The following is a 22,312-nucleotide window of genomic DNA, read 5'->3' as shown; positions in this document are numbered from 1 at the left end:
TATGAAGTTATTGTATTAAGCATTAAGCTTAAAGTGTGTTCCATCTGTCTATGGCACCCTTTTTGATTTAGCAAAAGAGGATCATCTAAAGAAAGATATACTATGTCACACTACATAGTAGGCACTCTAAAGAAGTTGGAAGCACAGGAGAGGACCTTTCCCAAAGCTGCATGAAGCCCATATTGGAGGTTTTCTATGGATAAAGGAATATTCAGAAACTTCCAAAATTTATACTTCTTGGCATCTGAAAATTCCCCAACTTTCTGCAAAAATTTACTGCATAAATTTAGGAGGAAAAAACTTTCTTTCCTTGTCTACCCAGAGAACTACCCACTTCAAACAGTGCCAAAGAGAAACATAACAAATCTCTTGTTTTTTCCAGAGTTCTATTCCTCCCAAACCTATCTCACACACAGCTGCTTTCCCAATTGTCACAGTGAGACTCTCAGATTGCTTCTCACTCAATCCTTCCTGACAGAGCAGACACTAAAAATCAGTCTTCTTGCCCTAAGACAGAGAAGAAAGCAATCCATACTTCTTTCTTTGAATGGGTGATGGAGAGAAGTTATTTAAAAATAAATGAATTAAAATATCTCAAAAATAAAGATAATTAAAATAGTAGCTTATGTCTATTCGTGTCACTTCAATATCAGTCATGTCACAAATCATGCAAGCCATCAGTGCCACAAATCATTAAGTCACACTTAACTGTACTTGACTTTTATGGCTGACTGCATTGATAATATCTCTTGCCATTAGCTGAAATGCCAGTATGCTGGTGAAAGCAAAGCTGTTCAGTAGAAGGCTATCAGTACACTGAGCAGATTGTGGTTACTACTTTCAAATAACTTGTTTTCTGAAAGTCCTGTTCTCCTCTTCACCTGGATTTTAAAGCAAACAAACAAATAAATCCTGTCTCTCAATTTTGTACTGTCACACATAGGACTATCAAGAGGATGAGACAGAGCAGGGGATGACTATAGTGGAAATTTTACAGGTGTTACAGAAATGAGAGTCTATCATGCCAGTTCATTTAAGTTCCCTTTATGCTCAAAGTACTTACCAAGAAACTAAAAGTGAACAAGCCCTGAAGGGCCTATTCAAAAGTATTAGCAATAAACCAGCCCCCACTGTGTCATTTAAAAGTTACAAGTTCTAATTTCATGTGGGAGTTATCGGGAAAGTTTGTCTCTACTGTGATTATATCAGCCTGATTTTATTCCCCTTGTCATACCAAGTCTCCATCTTTTTTCATGCATAATTGGCACACATCGTGGGTATGTCTCTAATCTGCACAATTATCTACCTACACTGCTTTTCAATTAAAGGATCACAGTGCACATGGTGATAGCATATTCTTGAAAGGCCACAGTCTCTATATGCAAGTTAAGAGTTTTGCTATCAGAAGGGGATGCACGGGTTTTCACCTGACATTTTGCCTTTGGTGTAGCTCAGTATGTACAAGAAATATGAAAAGCAATCCTCAGTCTCTTTCACTGACAAATATTTAACTGAACAGCTGGGGACAAAAGTTTTGGTGCCCTTGGCTCTGAATCGAAATGTCAGTAGTAGCACTATAATTCAGCGTCTATACCTTCCTACACTTGAGAGAATGAAATCTGAGTATTACCCTTATAACAAGACACTTTAACATTTACCAGTGCATACATGGACACAGCAAATAAACAAACAGCACAAAAATGTTTGAATTATTGCAAGAGGTTTTGTGATATATTATGAGCTACATTTTCAAAGGTCAAAAAGCTATGCATATTGAACACAGAATTAGAGACCGTGTAGTACTACATGTTAACCAATTAAAGGATTTTTAATAATATATATTTTGCCTTCCACAGATGAAGTCTATATTCTAGAAAGTCAGTAATTACATTTTGGAGGAAAAAGATAATGAATGCTGTTTAATTTTTCTTCAGAAAAAAATTGCTTCTAAATTTTTGTAAGTCTAGCAAAGAGAAGGCATTCCAAACAAGCAGACATTGCTTTAGTGCCATCTTGCTTTTTGTTTGTGTTATCTTGAAGAAGAATCCCATTTTTATCTATGACATCCAGCTCAAGATTGCTTTTGATTTCACTTGCCTAAACAGACCAAGAAAGCAGGGTCTTACCCACAGTTAAGCACATCAAAGTCCAGTCTATGAACACACTCAGTATGAATCCACAGGGAAGAGTGTGTGGAATCCCATCTATTTAGTCATTCTGGTAATCACAGAGACATAGCCACTGTCTCCCATGCTCTAGCCCCTGTTCTAACAACGGATCTACGTGATAATTTGCTTGCTTAGTCCAGTGTTGTGTACATGAAATTATTAACTTCCTAGTTTTTGATTTTCACTAAAAAAAAACCATTCTGTAATTTCATTGTTTACCTGTACATTCTCCTCACAGCCATGTACTTTGTGGATTACTTCAGTTTCTGTTGTGTAATGTATCACACTTTTCCACTTTTCATCTGAGCTTCAATGTTTCTTCTGCTTCACATTACCAGTAAAAATCTCTTTCTCCTTCTTTCTGGGTAATCTGAGTCATAATTGTGCCTTTTTTAATAAATTATTTTCATTTTTCATTTTGCCTTCTCCAGTATATTATTTAACAAATTACATACCCATATCTTAACTAGGTCTGGATACTTTTAGACTTCAGAGAGTTAAAGGGGGTCTGGGATGTTAATATCACAGTCATCATCATGGCTAGGCTTCACAAACTAAGATTTGGGAAGGACTCTACCCACACTTGCAACAAGCACGCTGGTGGCTAAAGAGGCCAATGTGAGATAGACATGTCCGGTTGCAAAAGGCACAGCAGAAAGACTCCTTAGGTGGTATCGACAGGACATGGATCTTTCTACGATGTCTTTTCTCCTCAAGAGTGATCCTGTGTGCATTCTCAAAAGAAGCAGAGCATTATAGATGGTGTGTCTCCAGACCTCCCAATTGGATGATCGATATGGTTGAGATGTTGTTTCAGGGAGTCCTTGTATCTTTTTCTTCGGAGCTCCTCTCTTGCGGCAGCTGGTGGCAAGTTCACCACAGAGCATGACCTTAGGGAGGCGGCACCCATGCACAGATTGGACTACTATGTGACAAGAAAGTTCAGATTTCTACTGTCTCACTCCTATTTGGTTTATTTGTCATGAAGATATAAGTAATTCTGTCATGACTACTCTTCTATACATTTCTTTATTCAGCTGTGTTGTTGTGATAATTTAAATAATGAGTTTATTTTCCCACTCCCTCACCTTCTCTCATAAAATTTCCTGTTATTATATTCTCCTGCCTATACATTTAGCATGGACTTTCTCTACAAGTCATGAAGCAGTCCAATAAATTTTACTTTCTCATACTAACCCCTTCACCTATTACCAATGTCAATGCTTCTCACCTGCCTTTTTAAAGAGATTTTATTCTGTTCATCTGAATTAAAGTAAAAGATTTAAATGCACTGTTAAAAGAAGGGCAGATGCTTTGAATATTCTTCCATTATGAATCTTAGCAGTAAATTCTAATGTATTAATTTAATATCACTCTGTGGCCCAGAGAACAGACATAGATTATATAGATAAAATATGCATAGTTACCATGTCATCCTCTGCAGGTTTTTTTCTCCAATTTATTATGCTGTATATTTTGTCATATATCACCAGGCAATGAAAAAGGAGCGCTTTAAGTTTCTCCTTGTAGATGCCTTAGCAAAGTAGATTTAAAATCTCATAATTAATTCTAGCTGTTATCTCCTTAAACTTAGTATTAAATAAAGAAAAGCAATCCAAAGCATATTCTTTGTCCTAGATGAATAGTGAGTCTGTACAAGGTTAGATTCAATTCTGTGCCATCAACATCTAAGTGCCTGGAGGTTGACTATACACAAATTATCTACGCATCTATCACAGTCAAAGGGCATCTGGGGATCTATTCCACTTCTTTAGTAGAGACATACTGTGTAATTTGACATGCTTGACTGTCACCATAGCTTATTTTTCACATCTGATATCTGGCACTGGGCCACAGTATACAGACTCATTGGCTCAAAGGACTCCAAAAACTCCAGATTCAGGTGACCAATTTTAGGGATGGAGGAGCAGCTTTCCAAACTCTGCTGTGCTGTAGCTGTCTAAAAAGTAAGTCATTATGTTAGCATTTCCCTTAGGTTCCTGGTATGTTCAATGGGAAGACTAGATGTTTAAAGCTGAAGAAGATTATTCCTAACTCAGCAGGACCTCAGTATAATTCAGCCTGTCTGTAGTATATGCTTGCCTATATAATTCACCCAATTAGTGTTATCAGAGAGTAGCTCATATTTCTGTCCCTTTAATGCGCCATTCACATTTGATTCCTTGCTAAACACTCCCTCAGACACCGTGAATTATTTTAAATTAAATGATTCTTTATTCTTTATTTTCAAATGTCATGGTTTTGCACCTTTATTTCCTGATGAAGGTGGCAGAGCAATTCCGGTTTACCACCTATCTCACAACTTAGTTTTGTGACAAAGCTCTCAGATTTGTGTCTATAGCAAATATGATTAATGATCATTTGGCAAAACTATCTGGGTTAGTGAACTTGCTTTTTTTTTTGCAAAATATCACCTTGAAGTGAGTATATATTCAATATAATGACATAACTAGGTTTTAATTGTGTATTTACATATTTTAATATTCTCACTGTACAGATATAAACATTCTTATATCAAATTAAAAATAGAAAAGTCCTGCAATCTACAGAAAAAGTTGTCCCAAAAACAATGTGCACAAAAACAAATACTCAAAGGAATATAAATGAAGCAATGAAGAGGCCAGGGTCATGAAAGTTAAGCTTGCTCTTTTTTTTACTTGTCTCAAGAAATAATTATTTACTATAAATTTTTAAGATTGGTATAAAACTGTTGTGACAAAGGTAGAAATTAGAAATCAAAAAGAATCAGATAGTATTGCTATACGTATCTGTGATACAATATAAATTTCAACTAAATATAATACATTTCTTCTTAGAAAGGACTTTGTAGTCTGATCTTAACAGAAAGATGACATCTTCATCTTTTCACCTGATGAAGTTGGCAAAATTTATGTTTTAATCATCACCAGAACTCTAAAGGCAACATTTATTGATAGGTATGAATTTTTTTAACTTTCGCCTTTTTTTTTAGAATATGGTCTGTGAGTTCATTTTGACTCTCATCTGTCATGTTTTGGCCCAAGTAATATTTCCATCTACAAGTAATGACGAGGTTGCAACCAGATTTTAGATGCTGACTCTTTTCTGGGCTCACCTTGATTGGAATTAATCCCAAATACATTTAGCTGCTGAATTACTAACCTACTTTAAACCTATCATCAGGCTTTTTTATTTTATAAAAAGACATAGACACACCTTTGGTGAATGATGCAACCAATCTGAAGACAAATGTCTAAAATAGTTGGGAGAAATAATAATGCTCTGAAAGGGTCTATTTCTTCCCTATGACTATAAAGCAAGGTTATATGACTGTGGAAGGAATGCAACAGACAATGAAAGGAATTCTACTCATTGACATCCAACTGTAAGAGTACAACATAATTCAATGAAGAACACACTGAAAGAATTGAGGAGCACAGGATGGCATTTGTGTCCAAATATAACTATCTATTCTAAACTAGACATCTAGATTTGCTCTGTAGACAAAGCCACTAAGACTTTCCATGGCTCACTTCTGAGGTGGTGTTTCATGATGTGAAAATATTAAAACAGATGATGGTCTCCAAGTAATTTTGAAATATGGGTATACAAAATCATACTGGTATGGAGATCTAGGTGATTGCTTTGTCTTTCAGATTGCCCAGTTGATTCTAACCATGGCTAGTGACAGGACTTAAGGAAATGGCATGAAGTTGAGTCAGGGGAGGTTTAGATTGGATATCAGGAAAAGGCTTTTCACCCAGGGAGTGGTTGAGCACTGGAACAAGCTCCCCAGGAAAGTGGTCATAGCACCAAGCCTGAGTTCAAAAAGCATTTGGACAATGATCTCAGGAACATGGTGGGACTCTTGGGGATGGTCCTTTGCAGGGCTAAGAGTTGGACTCATTCTTGCCCCTTTCTAACTCAGGATATTCTATGATTCTACGATTCTAAGTACTAATGGTAAAATATTCTTGGCGTAGATCAGTTTTCTTCTTCCCCAAGTCAGTGAACTATCTGTGCTTTCCTCCTTTTTCTTTGAGGAAAAGCAGGCTATCAGTGCTGCAGTGTTCCAAGGAATGCCTACATCGCTGTTACTTTTCAGTTACTTAAGGAACATTAAATCTGTTCCCCTTTATTATAATTTAAATGGAACAGTGAAAAATAAACCAACAATCTCATTTGGAGTAAAATAGGTCTAAGTCTAGGAGTAGGTGTAGGCAGAGGTTTAGGCATGTAAGGCTTTTTATTGTGTGACTCATATTTAAGTACTTTTACTCATACATGCACTCAGTATTCAAGTCCCAGTTTAGTACTATCTTGAACTGGGACCTGAATATTAAGAGGTTCTCCATGTGAATTCTTTGTGTAGTAGATTTTTTAAGGCAGTGATTGTCATTAAAATACCTTTCATCACCACTCAATCTCTGAGAAATTTGAACTTCTTCGGATTCTTCAGGGCACAGTTTAAAAAAACAAAACAAAAAACCCACAACCTAAAAAAACCCAACCAAACAAACAAAAAAATATGTCCAATAAGTTAACATAACCAAGACTGATTCCTTATTTAACTCATTAGCTAATCCGATTGCTTCAAATAGCCAGCTGAGTGTAATGCAAAAAGAAATTCCAAAATTGTATACTTTTATATAACGTGGAGTTTCTATTCATGTAAAATAGTTCCAATTAATGAAAGATTTACTATTTGTTTCAGGTAGCAGAATAAAGGATCAAGAGTAAAAAATTAGATTAAATGCTATATGTTTAATCATCATACTTAAGAAATTTCCTAGACAATATGAGAGTATGAAGTCAATATTTGTGTGTGGGTTATGGAGTACCACAGTGTCCAACAGAAGCATAGCTAGGCAAAAATTTCTGTTGAAGCTTGTGGAGTGTGGTGTCCATGTAGAAGGTAGTCCATATGGCCATGTAGAAAGGGACAACATTCTGTGGGAACAAGTTAAGCCAACAGCACCTGGTTTAGTTAATTAGGATCAAAAAGGAGTGTTTTGGCCTTGACTGGTGTTTTTGACAGTGTTGTGTTCTCAAAGCGAACACCGCTTCATGGTCGGTGTGGTCTGCATGTTCTTCTGTGGCTGAAAACAGTCAAACATGATACGAGTTGTGAATGTGTGGAATCAAAACATCAGTTTAGCAAGATCCTGGGAATTCTGGTTAACTGAATGACAAAATGAGGTGCTGTTTACAAAGGAACCGTAATAAAAGAGAAAGGCTGAAAAAGATCGGTGGACAAATCCGGAAATCAACCTCTGTGTGGTGCACAGTTCCATTTCTTTCAGAATCCATATTTGCCATACATTCATAAATAATGAAAGTTAAATTTTCATACTAGATTCCCTGATCTGATCCACTTTGCACACAGGAATCTGGGGGAAAAAATCACATAAAAGACAATTTCTACAGATTTTCCCAAGCCTATTGAAGCCCCAGCATTACAGATTTGGCCCAGTGTTTCTGATTCAGAACTGAAATGTAACTTATGCACTGAGACAGAGTCATCAGAAAACACTAGAGAAGTAATCAAACCAATTTCTTCAATACACTAAAGCATTTTTTTTTACTCAGGTACTCAGATCATCTGATAATCTGATTATATCCATACAAAACCAGACAAAATTGGCAGGTTATTTTTCAATTTCCATTTTCAGAGTTGATTTTAAGGAAACCTGAGAAATGTCATTTAAATTCTGACAAAATAGGATCAGATATCCCCAAATTTAATTTTAAAAAGTGAAGGTTTTGTTGAATACAGTGCAGCAATTAAATATTAGCCTACTTAGGGCTTCCATATGGAAAACATTGTTAAAGGAAAGTTTGAGATCTGAGAGAAAGAAAGAACTACAATGAATATTTGCAGCACTTGAACACTTACAACATCAATTGTTTATAACTAAAGCAGACATGTCATGTCGATAACAAATAAATATCAACAGCACTTCTGAGGAAATGCCTGTAAATTAAGATCTATGGATTAATGTGTATCCATGGTGCTTCACTGTCAGAAAAGTGTCTTGCTTATCACACAGCAGAGCTACCAGAGAAACAATAGAAAACAAGACCAAACATATGAAAAGACTTCTATTTGAAAAGAGAAATAAACACAAAAGAGCCTTTTAGTTTGAGAAGGCATGTCTCAAGCAAATCTCACAGCAGTAGTGAAAGTGCTCATTTTCCTATGATAAATAGTTTCTTATGATCTTCTGAACTGCATCATCAATTATCAATTTCCTACCTTCTATGGCTCCTGGGATGAAGATGCAGACATATTGATCAAAATGTCACTAAATCATCAATTGGCAAGAGATGTCTGGGTGCTAATTTCAACACTTTGCCCTTTTCATCAGATTCAGGGGGATGTGGGAAAAGAAAGGAGTTTCCTACAAGGCAATCATTTTTCTGAAATAAACAAATATATTCTTATTCACTCCTTCATAAATAAACCAAAAGGTACAGTTTGCAAAAATAAAATCTATTCATTACTTGTAATGTAAAATCTTACAAGAGAGAAGAAATTTTAAACAGTGCTTTGTGTGATTTTGTATTTCAAAAAGTTAAGAAATGCAACAGAGTTTTAAAGATATGAATTACAGATTAAACAGTGGGAAAAATGTGCTTTGACATCAGTGTCAGAAGACAAGTACAAAATGTAACACAGCCTTCTGATGTCAGACACTGCAGACCTATAGGGTTTAAATGGAGTCCTCTCATCATTTGCAGCCCTCAGGGTTTCTTGATCTGCCTGGAGACCAACTAAAGATGGCTATTGCTCAACTTGTTTTAGTTTTAGCTTAGCTTTGTACAAACATAGTACAATGCTTTTTTGTTAGAATAATTTTAGTATATTTCTGTAACTAGCAAATTGTTAAAAAATAGTATTTATTCTTTGTAGTTATGACACCATGAACTGCAAGAGTAGTATATAAACAACCCTCAGTTAGAGCTGAGCATATTCAGTTATGGAATCCTACCCCCCATGACATTATTTTCACTTCTTGCATAGCATCTTGTTGTCGGAGAAGAGAGAATAAGGTCAATTGCCTGGCCTGTTTTGAATGGACTATTGTTGCGATACCTCTGATAGGAAACTTCCAAACAGGTTTGGGGGACCTTCAGTGTCCACTGAGAACAAAGCAGTATTTACTCCCATTGTGTTGTTAAGACAACACAAACACAATAAACACTAAATTGAAAAAGAAAAAAGCCTAATAATACAGGCATCAGATAATTCATTCCCCATAAGTACCTTAATTTTCAATGTCTTAAGTACCTGCTGTTCGTCAGGTGCTTCACAAAACTAATGAACTTAACTCCTCTTGTGTAAACTCTTGGTGATAAGCTCCCCAATAAGAAGAGAGAAACAATTCAGAGGCCAATTCATCCTGTCCCAAGAGTTGTCAGTTCTTTTCATTGTTTATGCAGAGAGGATATGCAAATAATTTAGACTGCCTGCCTCTGCTTGAGATTATTACTTAGGTATCATACCCATAGCAAAGAGCATTCAATATCAAGCTTCCCCCCACATTCATGACAGGTGTTTCAGTGTGCTTTTGAGTACCACTGAGTGCATTTTATTTGAACACTATAAAAAAAGTAAAATAGCTTTCTCAAAGCTGGCTAATTGTAAATTTTATTATTTGCAGCACAGGATCAGTATCAGCTATGTCCTTTTCTTTATAGACATAGGGCAGAATATATTCTTTATCCCAGAGAACTTTTAGTACTTTTTACTACTATTTTGCTAAACTCACTGAGTTTATACTTCTGGTTTTGAAGATTTTTTTTTTTACAGACCTTTATCTAATGCCCTGGAACAAAATGTTTTTCAGTTCTGATGCTGTGGTGTAAGCACTTGAATTTACAGGAAATAGTGTGACATGAAACTAATTTTTGTATATATTGTATCAATAAATCCACCCATGAGTAAAAATATGCCTGAGTTAAAGAGTTTATATCAAAATCTCAATCTTCCTCATATTCAAAAGTTTCTGACATAGTCTTTCAGAACAGTCTCATCACTGTCCTGAATAACAGTATCATTGATCTGGAAGCATTATGAAAGCTGAAGATATGTTGTGGTTTAACACCAGCAGGCAACTAAGTGCCACACAGTGACTTGCTCACTCCCCAACCCCTCTCCATTAGGATGGAGAGGAGAACTGGAAACAGGTAAAACCTGTGGGAAATAAAATAGTAATAATAATAGTAGTAATAATAATTATGATTATGAAAAGGAGAGAGAGATAAATAAAACCCAAGAAAGACAAGTGATGCACAGTACAATTATTACCCACTGACTGATGCCCAGAACATCCCTGAGCAGCTCCCCCCCAGCTTATATAAGGTTCTATGCTATGAAATAATCCCTTTGGCCAGTTCAGGTCAACTTCTGGCTGAGCTCCCTCCCATCTTCTTGTGCACCTTTTTGCTAACAGAGCATGGGAAACTGAAAAGTCTTTGATTTAGGGTAAGCACTATTTAGCCACAACTAAAGCATCAGTGTGTTATCAGCATTATTCTCATCCTAAATTCAAACCACAGCACTGTACTGATAAGAAAATCAACTCTTTCCGAGCTAAAATCAGGGCAATATGAAAGAGTGAAAAAATAAAAGTAGCAGAGCCAGTCAGGAATTATTAATCTGTCAATTATCTGCTAGCAAATATGAAGTCAAATTCGTACTATTACTAGAGTGAAATTATACAGAAATAAAAACGATACAAAGTTCTGTCTATAAACTTAAGATATGGAAGAAAGATTACTTAATGTTAAAAAAAATTTACTATCTGATAAATGTTCATAAAATCACCTATCAAATTTTGGAATTTTCCAACTATGATTTATAATTTCGAAGTGCCAAAAATCATTTCTGCATATGGAGCATTTTAATTCTTTCTGCAAAACTTCACACAGCTGTAGTATGAATGACATTTAATTTGATACAAAAAAATATGATTTTTTAACAGAAAAATTAATTTAAAAATTCTACTTATTAACAGAAAGTAATTATAAATATGAGAAGCATACTAGCAAAATAAATGGGGAATATTTAGTCCACATAAGAAAAAACCTTGTATGCACTATTTCATTTTTCATTATTCAGTAGTTATATTATCCAAAAAGACTTCAAAACAAGAAAAATACTTTAAGGCAATTTTCCTGTTATTACTTTTACACAATAAGCTCAAATTGTGCTGCTTTATATATATATATTATTTTATGAAGCTGGATAACAAGAGTTTTAACAAGTCTCTTCATTCTCATATTTAAATTCATAGTGTGATGGATTCATATGAGAACTTTTCAATGGTACAAAAAAGAAGTCACTGAATGACTTAGCCATACTTGATACATTAGTAAGAAAATACTAAAAATACTAAAGTGTTAGAGAATATGCCCACTGTATTCTATTAAATTTCATTCCCTATTTCCTTCCGTAATGATTTTATTTAGTTTAAATTGATTATTTACTCAGTTTAGAAAAATTACTCTTAACAGTAATAAGCTGCAGTAAATATATTACTTTCAAGTAGTAAAACGCATCTTCAGTAAGCCTTTTCTCATTTAGCCATATATATTTAAAAGTACTATAGATTACAGATTATCAAAGGAGACCGTTTTGAAGTTGTTTCAGGTTTTGAAAATGCATATGTAAAATACATGTGAAATCAAAATGCAGTGGTTTTACAAAATAATAGAGCTATTCTTTGTGTTTCCAGTGCTTTCCCAAAAGATAAGGAAATAATTTTGTGTGTCCTGATTTTATTACCTCATCTGTTCCTTCTTCATTTCATACTACTTCTTTTCTCTTTTTTATTATGTTTTAGGAAAAAAGTAATCCCCTTTGTATTATGTGTCCAGAACATTTACAGATGTTTTCAGAATTCTTTTTACAGCACCTTAAGGATGAGAGAGTTTTTTATTTCTGCTATTTTAAAAACAATTCTTTCAATATCTGGGAGATATTCTGCTGATCAGATTCAAACAAGATGAATAAAAATACTCCCTCTGTGGCAGTGACTCACAAGTTTTATCTCTTAACTCAATAAACTCAGAATATATCCTGTAAGTTATTGAACACTGGTGAACTGTATGCTATGAAGCATTTTCTCCTAGTTTTATACTATCCAGTTTAGAGATAAGAAAAGTTCAATTTTATCAACCTGGTGATTTTTACTTTATTTAAACTAAACAGTATATTTGAGAAATATAATGTTGGAAAATTTGGAGACTTACCTACTCTTAAAGAGTAGCAGTTACTTTCAAGAGTGATAAGTAAAATGGGAAAGAGGGCTGACATATCAAAAATGAGTGTATATACATATATATATATATATAAAAATATATATAAAATATCACTTTACAGTGGGTCTTAAACCTAATCATGGAATACTATTTTAATTTCAAATTTAGCCCTGTGTAAAAACCTGCTTAGAAAGTGATATTTCGTGATAACTCAGTATGCTAAATCAGTTCATAAAAGGATGGATTTTTCACCTCAGAACATTTTGTGAATGGAATTTTGTTCACTAGACATATGTATTAAGACAATTAACTTATTCAGCATTATCTATGAAATACTTGCTACTATCCCTGAATAGTAGCACATCAAAAAAAAGTCTGGCAGTTATATAAGTGCCTGAAATTCTGGATGCCTCTACTTCAGTTTCTGACTATATGAAGTTTCTAAAGTGTATTACTGGGTTCTTGTCCTTTGTCCATCGTGCAACAGGAAAAAAAAGTTTCAATACACTTACTACTTTCCTATTTCAGAGCAATTATGTCAGTAACAATTATAGGCTGATAAGGCCCACCTTAATCCCTTGGAATGTGATGGAACAACTAATCCTGTAAACCAATCTGATAACCTTCTATGATGAAGTTATTGGCAGTGACGTGGGCAGCAGCTGAAACACAGGAGGTTCCCTCTGGACATCGGGAAACACTTTTTCAGTGTGAAGGTGACCAAGCACTGGCACGCGTTGCTCAGGAAGGATTGTGGAGTCTTTATCCCGAGAGACATTCAAAAGCTGTTTGGATATGTCCCAGACAGCTGACTCTATGTGGCTCTGCTTTCAGCAAGCAGGTTGGTCCAACAGACCTCCGTAGGTCCCTTCTACTGTGATAAAACTGACTAGTATAGCAGTGGAAGAAATTCTGTTTATATTAATTTATTTCTCTCCACCCAGCTGATGTCCTTGTTACACCCAGCCCTATTTCAGTCCACCAAATTTCTATAAAGGTGATCATGTCTAGAAAACATAGTGTTTATATCACAAAATGCATTTGTAAGTCTTCCTTTTATTCAGGTCTGTCCAATTCTACAATTAGATTTTGTCAGAAATCGGATAGTCTTCCCAACCCTTCCAGTTAAGGGTTAGCAGAAAAGTTCTGACATCTAGTATATCTCTCACTGTGAAATGAAAGATGAGATGATCCTGTAGATACTTGAAGGATAGATTACCATTGGCTGTTGGGTTCTTTTCCAACCACTTTTCACTTGACTCCAGGTCAGGTGGATGAAACTGAACTGGAGGAAACACTCCAACAGCTAACCACTGAAGAATAATAATCATAATAATAATCATAACAATAGAACTAGAGTGGAGCTAGACTGCATTAAAATCCCTCAAATAATTATAGTGCTGGCCCTGGAAAACAAATATTTTTCTCTACAGATCTCTTACCAGGCCACATTACTTGTTCCATAGCAAAGTAGCACTCCACAAAGGTGAAAAGAGTGATTGCTGTCGGGCTCAGGGGAAAGGTTAGATGGGGCATGACTCCTAATCTTCTGTGACTAGTAGGCCAGAGTATTTACTCATTTTGTAAGAGCTCTTTAAGAAACATGTTTATATTACAGTTCTTGAAATGAAGATTAAAGTACATTTTCCTTTTACATAAATTTACATACTTAACCACTGCTGGCCTGGACTGGATTAATGAAGAGCCCAACAGATAGTGGCAGCATGTTCTCCAATTACTGGCCTCTTGGACCACCCAAGTATTCATCTTATAAACCACAATAGTCCAAAAGATCTTCCAATTCAATTTTAGATATCCTGTAAATACATAATATTTTTTCTACTGGAAAGAGATGAGTAGATTATCATGCATCTGCTTATTTTTATTTATGAAAATCTTAACTTTACCTACTTCTTGACTGTACACTTGAACTCATCTGTGAAAATATAGTGATGTATTTACCCAAGAGAACCATTTACTTTAGTCTCCTTAAAATAAACATTACAGGAAGATCGTTGGTGTTTTCTCACTAAGAAACTTACCTCATTTATGACATATGCTGTTTCTATGATAAAGTACTGTATGCAAGATGTATTGAAACTGAAATAATAATGAATTACAGTCTGAGCCAAATTAAAAATTCATAGCTTTGTTATGCCAGAATTCTACATGTAATTGTGCATACTCCACATACTCGCAGTGTGATAGTATTGGTGAAAAATATTTTTTTCTATTATTATTTCAAAAATTAGGTTTACAGATTTCAAAATATAGACTATATAGACCTTTTTTTTTACTAAAAAAAATCTCACTATTCTTTCTGGTGGATAACTAAATTGCACAGAACTTACTTTTCATTTGTAAGATGACTTTCTAGGAACAAGTAACTGTAACAAACACTTCATATGTGCTCAACCTCCTAGGCACTCCTGTTTTTATCTCATTTCCATTTTCCTCCCTAGCCACAACAAAAAGAGGACTGATGCATCCTATTACTTGGTAAAAGATGTGTGATCTCAGCACTCTGTTAAATCCTCTTTATTGTCAGAAGCTTGTTCATTCCACTGAAAGACAATGAACAACTTTGCAATTTTTTCTCTGTGTGCAATAAGGGGAATGTGTCACACAGCAGATGCTTTTATTAAATCTCAACAGAAACTCCCAGAACTAGCTCTAACAAATTTGCAAAAGAATCTGAATCTGTTTTTTTTTTCTTGTCATTGTTCTACTTCCTTAAGCAATTACTAGTGGCATCACATCTTTGTATGAAATTAGCAGAAAAGATTCACTCACATCTATCTGTGCATTGTTGACCATCTCAGTGATCCTTTTCCCAGTCCTTTGAGTAGCCCTGTAGACCTGAGAAAAATGCCATTTTTTGATGAGCCTCTGTAGAGCAGGTTACAAAACCTATTTCTTCTCCTTCCACAGGCCCTGAACAGTAATCCATGTGTGTCAACACTTTATGTTATAACAAATAGCAGCCAAAATGGCTGACTGCAGAGAATTATATGGTTTCAAAAATTTCTGTTACCAAAAAATCCCCAAACCCACTTCCAAAACCCCTGAAAAAAAAGGCTTTGGATGGGGTCTGGCAGTGTCAATGTACTTCATGCTGGCAGGAAGAAAGCCTAATTGGAAAGGATTCACCAGGGAATCCTCAGGGGCTGGCAGAAGTTCTGTTTCCTGTTCCAGAAAGAGGATAAAGGGAGTAGTGAGTTGCGCTCTCCTAAAGACTGAGTTGTATTATTAGTCTTAAGAATGTAGGAGTTTCAATAGTTGGACTTGATAATCTTGGAAGTCTTTTACAACATTAATAATTCTATGATTCTATGACTTCATGATCTGTGTAAAAGAGCTTAGCAGGTCTGCCTAGACTTGAGCAGAGTTTTCTGTATTGCTTCTGTTGGTGGTGTCTATAATAGAGAGACTAAAGGACCAGAGGATCTACTGTAGGACCAAAAGATGAAGATGGAAGGTGACAAATAGACCAGCAGTCTTCCACTCTTCTTTTCCTTACCATGTTTAGAATTGTAAACAGGGGATTGCTGCAAAGCTCTCCATCATCTTTGTAGCTACATCCAGCTTGCAGTGTTCATCAGGTATTTCAACAGTAAAAGAAGATAAATTATTTTTTTACCTGTACCTTTTCACAGTCTCAAAAGAAGTATTTTCCATTCAAAATTACCATTTTAAAAACAAAACTGTACAAGTGATGGGTTCTTTTTAACCTAAAAAAATTTAAATATTCATTGATGCACAAGTCAAAAGGCCTTGAGGTTGCCACAATAAAAAAGAACGACATAGCAAAGAGAATTCTTCAGAGCAATGCTTTCTTCATGGAATAGTTTACGTTTCCTTAGGCATTTATTTTGGCTGGGAGGACAAGCTTAGAAGTCAAGTAAAAAAAGTGACTTTGCAAGCTATCTCTAATTGTAAAGCCTAGAAAATGATTGTCTGTCTCTTTGCATAGAAGCAATTACTATTTTTATCATGCTAACTTTCTCTTGCTACGCTTGATAACGTATCACACATATTTGTCACTTCTGGAGTTCAGCTTAAGATGTACTGCATTCTTTACCCTAGCATTATGCTGAAGTGTACTGGATTTTAATTAGATAAGTTATCATCATTCAGTCAGAGCTGATACTGTTGCAACATCTAAATCGTACTATCTTTGCACTATGCTTTTTTTTTTTTATTTTCCATTAACTTTCTATGATTCTATGGTTATTGAAAAATGTCAAACTGGGATCATGATCTTAAATTAGTGACTGAATTATTTTAGGGTTTTATAAACTAATCACTTCTTTAACATTCAAATTATATGAAATGCACAACGGAACAGTGGTAAAAACCTTAGGTCTTCTCAGGTACAGCTAGGAGTCCTAATTACCAGCTGCAGAAACATGCTGCCTCATGAAGCTTTCTCTAGGTTTTTGTGAATCTGAACTTCCTATGTATGCAAAGAGGTTTGGCTTCAGTCAGAAATAGAGAGGCAGCTCCCACCTACTGCACCCTAATGTAGAGCAGGAGTCGCAAACACAGTCCTGATTTACACTGAGACAAAACTCAGGTATCCACTCTTGAAAAACTATCCTATCCACAAAGTTGCTATATAACATTTTGGACCATAAAGCTACCTTTTCAACGAAAAAGAGGAGTCAGAAATTATAACAGAGAACTTAGCTGTCTGAACGTAGGAGTGAGTTTCAGAGACTTGAACTTGCAAATTCAAAGGCTAAATCCAAGTGAGCCACTATTTCAAGAATACCCCTCTCTGTTGTCCCTTGTGTATCCATCTCTGTACTATGAGGGTTGTGATGACACTCCTCAGTACTCCATTTTCCCACTTATATGCAATATGTTGAACTTAATATAAGGTTGCAACTTCATTTTACATTTTTCACAAACAGCATCATACATGGACTACAATATTACAAAAGGAAGGGAATGAGAAGGAGCAGAAAAGGATTTGATGATCTTGTGAAACAGTTCTAGACATGTGAGCTCTGATTCTCTTATAGATTATGAAATGGGGTAAATGGGACTTCAGTGAAGTAGAGAATTAAGGCACAAATACAAAAACTTTAAAAACCATTTTGAGACTCTGCCTTCCAAAAATAATTATAAAATTATTTTGAAGAGATAGTGATTTCTGACTGTAGAGTCATATTGTGTGTTTCACTGCTCATTTGCTAAAGTTATGATAATATCCCAGACCTCTTAGCCTACTTAACATCTACTCTGGTTTGAAGTTTTCTATTATCATGCACAGGAAAAAATTTAGGAATAGAGTTTAATAAGAAGACATTGTGGTGATCAGGCTCAGGTCTTGGCCAGAAAAGAGCAGTTTGTTTACATGCACCTGAATACTTTTATCCCCTCTTCTCCCACATTCATTGTCTTCAGTCTAACTTGTCTTCTCCTTTACCTTGCCTTTGGCCTTTCCCCTAAGCATCCCATAGTAAAGTTTTGTTGAATCCAATGCTTTCAAATGTCCCAGGACAAGTCTGCCTTTTTCCATGAGATTAATTTTATTCATCCTTCCCCTTTTTTACCAGTTAAAAAGTTGTAGTTGAACCTCCTCAAGGCTTTGAGTGACCCATTCAAAGGCCTAACAGGCAGTGATCTGAGAGCTCTGGTCTTTTCCAATGTCTCTGTTATCTCCTGGTACTTAGTTTCTGTATCTGGTTGCTTAATTTATTATGCCTCATGGTTCTTTACATTGAGCAGCCCATTAACAAGCTTGCCTCACAAACCAGGTATTAGATTGCCCTTACATACCCTTACACTATGAGGCTGCAGATCTATCTGCAGATCTATCAGCTATTGAGACTGGCTTGTTACTCTAATAATTTACCACAGGACAGTGTTCAAAGAGAAATCCGATCTAATTAAAACCAAGTCAAGAGAGTTAATAAAATAAGCAACACTTTCCACAGGCCCAAGACCCACACAACATGGGACACAACCATAGAAGGGTCTCCAGAAGTGAGTATCAATTAATCTTTTAATATCAAAAATATTTAAACTTTTGAAAAGAAAAAAAAATCAACTGCTTTGTCAGTGAGCATTTGGCCAACAAATCTATGTAACAGGTCAGAAATAAACTTTTCAGTTTCATTAAAAAAGACAAAGTTTCATTAATAAAGACAATCATTATTTTACTTATCTCCTTTTTATTGAATATTTATTTTTAGAGTGTTGAGTATCAGTTTTGTACAGAATTATTGCAGCAATGTAAAAAAATTACTATTTTTCCATTAGAAAAAAAAAAAGATAGTGTAGGAAAAGAAAATTTCTTTTAAAGGAACAACACTTCTCATGAAATGTACACTTTCCATCAGAGTCTGAAATTTAAATATCCTATTTTTAAATGAAAGAAGATTAATAACAGTAAAGGCACTACAAAAGACACAAAAAGAATACTATAAGCTCCAAATAAAGTTTTTTATAGTATGTGGTGGAAGTTCCAAAATATAATCTGTTTTTAAATATGTTGACTGTGTGGAAAGTGCTGCTTGTTTTTAGAAGAGGTGGAGCAGCAGAGTTTATTTTTTTCACTACAGTTGCAAATGCAGAGATGTGTATGAGAATTATTTCTTAAAGCTGGCTCAAAATGCAATGTTCTAGTTTCCTTTAATAAAACAGAAAGTTTTCTGAATAAAAATGTCCAGAAGCAATTCTATTTTTTTAAAACAGTAACCCATATTTTAAGTCATTAGTTCTTACTGCCATTTTTTTCAATTAACTGCTTTCCCAAGTAGCACATGTATAATAAAATGTGGATATGTTGATTTATAGTAACTTTGACAATCAGTCTATATTTTCTACCTGCACTATCTATTTTTATGTCTAATAAATAATTTTAAGGCTATGCAAACTGTTAAATACTACTAAACAGTAGTAAAGAAATTATCTTTACTTCTCCAAAATAAAAACATGAGTGCTTCTAACTATTAAAAAGTCTCCAATATTAAGTATGCTTATATACGTATTTGCATAGCTAGTTCAAATTTATTAGGTGCACTTTCTCTGAAATCAGTTTTACTTTCCTGTTGAAAATGTGCATGATAGCGTAGGAGGATGCTAATGTGGAAAGACAGAGCAGTATCTTCCTGCTGCACATTAACCTTGACTTGCACACCATCATAAAAGTTGTATGAAGAGAATCTGAATAACACTAGATTAGGTTATGATTTTGCAAAATGGGCAGAATACAAATTCTATAAGTGCATTGCAATTAATAATACTTATCAAATGCATGGTGCTCTTATGTAGTTCAAAAACATAGTAATGGAATTTTAAAATGTCATCTGGGTTTCCCAGTAAATAAAGGTAACCCAATAAATGTTGTTCTTTTGAAATAAGTGGCACTGACTTTTCACTGGATTACAAACTTCTGTTCTAACTCTGTGAATTAATCTGTGCAGAATACCTAGTCAGTAAATTACACTTAATTGTTTCACTTCCTACTAAATATATCAGTGAAATGCAAATAATAACACTTATATTTAAAAAGTTTCTTTAGAAAAGTGTACAGGTAACAATTATTATCCTAGAACAATATGGAACTCAGCAGAATTTTCATGAAACTACATAGGGCACAGGAAATAGTGTTATGAGGAAACTCTGATTTGAAAGAGTACAGTTGAAAGAGTTCAGTGGAACTAACACAAACTATGGTTTCAAGAAATACCTGTTCCACTAGATAATTAACTAGGGAATGATAGTGAACATTGAGCAATTTATTACTATAAAAGAAAAAGCACATCCATATCCAGTCACTAGTAATCTGCTCAAAGAGATTTGTGTGGCATTTACTGCAGAGTTGTTCATATTGTGATACATCAATAAAAGCAAAACAGAAAATGGTCACCTGAAATCACCATGTATTACCACAGGTTCTCTCTGAGTATATGAGCTACAAGGCAATAGTAGAGGCGATAGCTATGTCTTAGTGCTAACTCACCTAAAAATAAAATAAGTAGCTTGGCTGCTGGTAGCAAGAAAACATGGAGGGTGTGGAGCCCTTTATAAACTGAACTATTGAGATTGTCAGGTGGCTTTTAAGACCTCTTATCCTGTCTTTAGGTGTTCCTGTATATCAGGTCAGAATCGAAGAATCATAGGACCATAGAATGGTTTGGGTTGGAAGGGACCTTAAAGATCATCTAGCTGTAATTGCCCAGCCATGGGCAGGAACACGTTCCTTTAGACTAGGTTGCTTGAAGCTCTATCCCGCCTGACCTTGAACACTTCCAGGGATGGGGGAGATGAGGCATCCACAACTTGTCTGGAGAATCTCTTCCAGTGTCTCACAATCCTTATAGTAAATAATTTCTTCCTAATATCTAGTCTAAACCTATCGACTTTCAGTTTAAAACTGTTACCCCTTGTCCTGTCACTAAAGGCCCTGCAAAAAAGTCTTTGTCTTCCTTATAAGCACCCTTTATATATTGAAATGATTCAATCAGTTGCTCTCGAAGCCTTCTCTTCTCCAGGTTGAACAACCCCAACTCTCTCCATCTGTCATCATAGGATAGGTGCTCTATCCCTCTGATAATCTTTGTGGCCCTTCTCTGGACCCACTTCAAGACATTCATACATTTCTTGTGCTGAGGACCCCAGAGCTGGATGCAATACTTCAGGTAGGGTTTCACCAGAGCAGAGTAGAGGGGGCGAATCACCTCCCTCAACCTGCTGGCTGTGCTTCTTTCAATGCTGTGCAATAAGCAGTTGGCTTTCTGGGCTGTGAGTGCATACTGCCAGCTCTTGTTCAATTTTTTGTTCCCTAATACCTCCAAGTCCTTCTCTGCAGGACTAGTCTCAATCCATACATCCCCCAGCCTGGATTCTACCCAAGCAGAAATTTTGAAACCTGTACCTTCAAATGCTGCCACCTGTGTCAGGGCAAAATTAACTACAGCAAAAAACTTCTAGGTTAACCTTGTTTGACTTACCTGGAGAAACATATAAAAAGCACACCTACAGTCATGACAGCTGAGAGACTGAGGACCTGGTGCCTCTCTGCTGTGAGAATCTATCAATCTGGAGGAGGCAAACGACTACATAAGTATTTCTAGTGCACATCAGGATGAAAACAAATGCATTCATTTAAACCAGTATGTTGGCTTTGCCTTCACATGAACTGGGAGAGCTCAGAGTTACAGAGGAGAGACATTTTCAGAAAAAAAATTCCTCACTGCCCCTCAGCAACTGCCTCCTAGCTGAAGTACAGTATATGAATATGACAGTGCAAATCATTTCAGAAAACACTAACATATTAAATAGGAATATAAATTAGTGCGCTAGCAATAAGAAAGCATGGTTTCACACATTCCCAGACTTATTCCCAACAAGTCAACTAAATCTATGCCTAGATTACAGATGTTCTTGCTTTCAATGCATAAAAAATTCTGCTGCCTAAATTTTCTGTACAATCAGTAAAGATGAATAGACATTTCCAAAGGTCTCTAGATGACAACATATACTGTAAAAATGTAGTTTTTACATGGTATACAGTAAAAATGTTCTACCTTAAATCAAGGTTTAAATCTTTAACTAAGGGTCAGAAACGAATAAATCAGGGCTGGTTTCTTTAGAAAGAGGAGAAAGCAGCAATGTTCCCTCTCCATAACATTTGCACAACGAATGACACATTCACTTTAGATGTGGGACACCAGGTCCTCTGTAGCCTCAAAAGCTAAAACTGGCCTCTGAAGAGACTCCTAGTACAGAGCATGTACTAGCACATGGCCAGCCAAGAGACCAGCAGAAGAGCAAACAAAAACAATTTGTGGCTTTTTTACAAAGGAGAGCACACAAGTGGGATTCCAATCTTTGATCCTTGGAATGTGGATGTGACACTCTCC

General features: G+C 35.5%; 1 protein-coding gene across 1 annotated transcript in view; it reads right to left on the bottom strand.

The window, feature by feature from the left end:
* Positions 1-4,700: 4,700 nt before the first annotated feature.
* Positions 4,701-22,312, bottom strand: part of GPC5 (glypican 5) — a 398,962-nt gene continuing 381,350 nt past the window's right edge. The window contains exon 11 of the mRNA XM_064645992.1: positions 4,701-15,293. The gene's annotated coding sequence lies outside the window, so the exon portion shown is untranslated. The remainder of the gene's footprint in view (positions 15,294-22,312) is intronic.

Source organism: Pseudopipra pipra, chromosome 2, assembly GCF_036250125.1.
Source record: "Pseudopipra pipra isolate bDixPip1 chromosome 2, bDixPip1.hap1, whole genome shotgun sequence".
Classification (NCBI taxonomy): domain Eukaryota; kingdom Metazoa; phylum Chordata; class Aves; order Passeriformes; family Pipridae; genus Pseudopipra; species Pseudopipra pipra.
This window is presented reverse-complemented; position numbering and strand designations above follow the sequence as displayed.